General features: G+C 39.7%; 1 protein-coding gene across 1 annotated transcript in view; it reads right to left on the bottom strand.

Moving 5' to 3' along the window:
* Nucleotides 1–2,443: 2,443 nt before the first annotated feature.
* Nucleotides 2,444–5,555, bottom strand: part of LOC106578148 (cytochrome P450 26B1) — a 31,634-nt gene continuing 28,522 nt past the window's right edge. Inside the window, 1 exon segment of the mRNA XM_045701646.2 lies at nucleotides 2,444–5,555. This exon segment is cut by the window's right edge and continues 526 nt beyond it. The gene's annotated coding sequence lies outside the window, so the exon portion shown is untranslated.

Here is a 5,555-nt window from a genome sequence, read left to right as displayed (position 1 = left end):
CCAGATCAAAGGCAGTAGGGATGACCAGGGATGTTCTCTGTTTAGTGAGTCCTCCAGATCAGAGGCAGTAGACCAGGGATGTTCTCTTGATAAGTGTGTGAATTGGACCATTTTCCTGTCCTGCTAAGCATTCAACATGTAACAAGTACTTTTGGGTGTCAGGGAAAATGTAAAGAGTAGAAAGTACCTTATTTTCTTTAGGAATGTAGTGAAGTAAAAAAAAATAAAAAATGTAAATAGTGAAGTAAAGTACAGATACCCCCAAAACGATTTAAGTAGTACTTTAAAGTATTTTTACTTAAGTACTTTACACCCTTAACTTAACCATTCAGAATGAGTGACTAAACATAATGTTTTAACCCTATCCAAAACGTTTAACTTTGAAATGTGATGTTTACAGAAACTGGACAGTGCAGAGCAGGAGCAGTCAACCCAGGGTGTCATAAACACTTCGAAATCTGACGTTTGGAGAAGTGTATACGAATCTGAAACTGAGGAATGAGTTAATAAATACTATTATGCAAAGCTATATAAAAAAATATATCCTTCGCCTTTTGGTATTTCAATGAGTTCAAATGAACATGCTGACCACACCGCTAGCGTCACGTGTGTGAGCGTTGCAAAATAAATGTACACATACATGTTATTCAATCATTTCACCCAAACTGTTCGCGCACGTCAACGAACGTCTGCATAGCCAGGCGCTAAAATAAAACTTGGTTCTATTTGTGACTCTTGACGTGCTGCAAATCCCTCCTCTCCCATCTCCTCAATGGTTTTTAGAAGCATATAGCCACGTGGGTGATTGAAAGGACCTGAGGTCCACAGTCCAGTCCAGTTGGTGGTGGTAATGCACCTTAAAGTTGGTTGCCAACCGCCATATAAAGTCCACAGAAGAAGAAGAACCATGAAGGAGGAGAGGTTACGAGAAACGATCTCGGTTTCCCTTTTTAATCTGAGGATTCATTGTCAGAGTAGAGACCCTTGTGCATTTCAGGTAAAATAACAACCCAATGTTTATATCCCACGTCAAATGTAGCTAGCAACAGCTAGCTAGCTACATTGCCATAAATGTTTAATGCTTTTCAACCTGTCCCCAAATGAATATAGTTGGTTCAGAGTTTGTTTTGATATTTCAACCTGCGTGTCCTGATCGTGTCTGGTGTAGATGGACAAAATCACCATGCGGACGATGGCGCACGTCCGGTCTAGTCAGCATGTCAAATTAAGGATGATGTTTTGAGCAACATCAAGTTTTGTCCCCATAGTCCCAAACGTTTCCATGTAAAAACAAATATGTTGTTTTGGTGGTGAATCTATGAACCCAAACAAAGAGAGGACTAAACAGATAGGACTGTACTGTTCTGTTTTCTTCAATAGGTCTGTCTTGAGAACTCTGTGGTTGTGTTACATGTAATGTTCATCAAAAGATTTGTTTGTGGTTATGAAGCGATGGTGGAGTAACATATTGTAGTTCCTCACCCATACACACATCTAAACGCACACACACACACACACACACACACACACACACACACACACACACACACACACACACACACACACACACACACACACACACACACACACACACACACACACACGCACACACACGGAAACACACACACACACACACACACGCACACACACACACACACACACACACACACATCCTGCGTCTCTCCCTCTGAGAAACAGGGCCAGCTCAGGGTCTTTCATGACGATGAGGAGAAACAGGGCCAGCTCAGGGTCTTTCATGACGATGAGGAGAAACAGGGCCGGCTCAGGGTCTTTCATGACGATGAGGAGAAACAGGGCCGGCTCAGGGTCTTTCATGACGATGAGGAGAAACAGGGCCAGCTCAGGGTCTTTCATGACGATGAGGAGAAACAGGGCCAGCTCAGGGTCTTTCATGACGATGAGGAGAAACAGGGCCAGCTCAGGGTCTTTCATGACGATGAGGAGAAACAGGGCCGGCTCAGGTTCTTTCATGATAGATAGCTGTCTAGATTTACCAATCGAAACATTGTAAGCTGACATGACTAAGTGACTGTCAGTGACTGACATAACAAGAGAAAAACTGCTGATGCACAACCAATGTTTCACATTTCTCCTTGTGTATTCTACTATTTCAACTCTCAGTAGAAAGTTGAGACGCCGATTGAGTTCCTAAAAAGAAAAGTGTGTAAATAAGCGAGGGCTAACCGCTTATGTCGCTTATCCCTGGAGCCAGCCCTGAGAAGAACCCTGTAAAAGTGGAACATTGGAACCACAGAACCACGGAATCGTGCAACCATGGAAACCACAGAGCAGAGAAACCACCGACTTGTTTGGTTGATTGTTGATGTGTCTCTCAGGTGTTTGGACACCTAAATAATCGATAGAGAACTATTGATTGATTTATCAGTTGACATCGGACAATTGAAATAATCGTTAGTCTTAATTTTCACATTATATTTTATTACAGGAGTACATTTAAGAATCACAGTTGAAAAACATTCATATTTGAACTAAGTGAATTGTTGGGATCTGTAAAATGAAATACACATTATGTACAGAAGGACAGACAGACAGACAGACAGCGATAGTCTACATCTCAAATGACACCCTAGTCCCTAGTGAGTTCACTACTTACCATAGGACTCTGGTCAAAAGTAGTGCACTGTATAGGGAATAGGGTGTCAAATGGGACTCAACAGAGAAAATAACCGAAGTAGCCATGTGACACTTCAATATTGAACATACCTCGCAAGTAATTGTCTTCTTAATATTAATAATAAATGAATGTTGTGATAATAATAATTATTATTAGTATAATAATTATAATGATAATTATAATAATAACCCAAAATAAGAATAATTATTACAATAAACAATATTAACATATTCAACGCTGTTTTACAATATAACTGAAATAATTCATATCATACTAAATATAAAGATATTTACCAACAAACAGACTTTTGACATTTATACTAAAACTCTGGAAATATAATAAAAATGGCAACTTAAAATAATAATATTTTATTACAATAACAAATATTAATAGTCAATAATAATAATATTAGGGTATTAGATAGAACAGGTGTTACCCCATGGCTTAGTTACTAAACACAAGAATTAGAATAAACAAAACTGCCCATCCCTCTTTGCTTTTCACAAAATACAAATATTTGCTAAATACAATTTTAAAATACAATAAAAAAACGAGAAATGTCGAGGAATCTCACTTGCAATCTATATATGATCGCAGTTCTATAACTGTCAGTTAGAAACACAGAAGCAGCTCACTGTACGTATAGTATGTGTAGACAATCAGTGGTGTGGTTGGTCCCAGAATATATACGTCTTTAACACTATAGACATTATATATCTGTAGAAGACGGTAGTAGAATATCATTTATAGAAGCTTTTCCCAACAGTCCCCGGGTCCTAGCTCCCTCCAAATAAAACTCCCAACTGTCCAAGGATTCCGGGATGTTGTTTCGGAATGTTCCAGAATGTTCCGGAATGTTTGTGAATTCCAAAAATGTTTGTGAGTTCCAGAATGTTTGTGAGTTCCAGAATGTTTGTGAGTTCCAGAATGTTTGTGAGTTCCAGAATGTTTGTGAGTTCCGGAATGTTCATTAAGTTCTAAGTGTTCTTTTGACGAGTTATAAAGGAAGTAGTTTTGTTTTGGAAGTATTTTCTCTCCGTATCCATGATGGACATTTCCTGGTGTTGGGGTTAGTAATAAGTTCCAAAAATGATTCTGATTGTGCAATCGTCTCACGTTGTTAAATCTCATTAGCTAATAAAGTTTAGATTTTTCTTTAAATCAATTTTTGCATTTTTGTGTTGATAAAAGGAGCAGCTAGTCAAAATGTCACCTTCACATCCCACAGAGTTCAACAACACTCTGCTCCAACTGAACTACAAAACAAAAACAAAGCAACTCTCAAGCAGCAAGTATCTCCTCTCCTCCTTTATCTCTACCTCTCTTCCCCTCTCTCTTTATCTCTCCCTCTCCTCCTTTATCTCTACCTCTCTTCCCCTCTCTCTTTATCTCTCCCTCTCCTCCTTTATCTCTCCCCTCCTTTATCTCTCCCTCTCCTCCTTTATCTCTCCCTCTCCTCCTTTATCTTTCCCTCTCCTCCTTTATCTTTCCCTCTCCTCCTTTATCTCTCCCTCCTCCTTTATCTCTCCCTCTCCTCCTTTATCTCTCCCTCTCTTCCCCTCCTCCTTTATCTCTCCCTCTCTCCCTCTCCTTCTTTATCTCTCCCTCTCTCCCTCTCCTTCTTTATCTCTCCCTCTCTTCCTTTATCTATCCCTCCTCCTTTATCTCTCCCTCTCTTCCTTTATCTATCCCTCCTCCTTTATCTCTCCCTCTCCTCCTTTATCTCTCCCTCTCTCTTTATCTCTCCCTCTCTTCTTCTCTTTCTCTCTATCATTCCTCCTCCAGCTTAGACGATTCTGATAGCTTTAGAAAAATGGTTCTCCTTTATGTCCATAATATATCCAGTCAGGCAAAGAGGCAGATATCAGGCCAAGCGACGGACACACACACACACACGGACACATCGTCCGATGACATCATAGCACAGGTTCGAGGGTTTGAAGAGGAAGGGGGATGATTGGTAACAACTGATCGTCTCTTATGTGCAGGTTGAGTAAAAAAAATGAAGATATGAAAGTACGTCCAATGAAAGATCCCCTTCCACACCTGAGCTATTAACACACAATCCTAAAGTCCTTTCCAGCTTTTGAGTCTCTCTTTCGTGTTCTCCCTGAAGTCCTTTATAGCAGGGGTCTCTGTTTGAACCCCATCTTGGAGAATTATAGTCCATTTTCCGGGTAAAAACGCCTCATTTAACTAATCGTGATAGTTGATAGGTTGATTGTTTGAGAGACGTGTGTTAGAGAATGGCTGGAAGAAAAGCCTGGAAAACTCTACCACTTGCCAGGACTGGACTTGGAGCACCCTGATATATACAAGTGTTTATGAACCTACCTCTGCCTTTCTGTCTCTCTCTAGCTCTGGATTTTTCATTCACTTTAAGAGTCTCTCTCTCTCTCTCTCTCTCCTGTGTAGATTTTCCTGTCTTGTATCCTTTCCCAAAGCTTCTTAAATCATTATACCCTGTTTTATCCCTCCTTTCTTTGCATCCTTTCCTTATGTCTTTCTTTCTTTCCTACCTCCATCCATCCCTCTAATCCAAATACACTTCCCCTACGAATCTGTTTCCTAATTGTGCATAACTTCTCTTAACATTAAGTCTTCTTGTTTGTTTTACTTCATTCATTATATTACATTACTTTTCATTTTATACATAGTTTTGTATATTTCTTGGAAAACAAACGGAATAGAGATTATACACTTTTTTTTTTGGGGCAGCTTCTGTTCTTCTTCTTTGTCTCCCAGAACGTTCCAATGACTAACAATAACACGACAAAGAGAAGGAATCGGAATTCAGAATGTTCCTTTTTAGAGTTCAAAGGAGACCTCCAACGTTCTAAGACATCAGCAAAACGAGAGAAAAAAAGGATTCTAGACCACTCCTGACCTCCCATCCTCC

Source organism: Salmo salar, chromosome 18 (genome assembly GCF_965601325.2).
Source record: "Salmo salar chromosome 18, fSalSal1, whole genome shotgun sequence".
Classification (NCBI taxonomy): Eukaryota; Metazoa; Chordata; class Actinopteri; order Salmoniformes; family Salmonidae; genus Salmo; species Salmo salar.
Note: the sequence above shows the minus strand (reverse complement) of the source record. Positions and strands in the feature narration are given on the sequence as shown.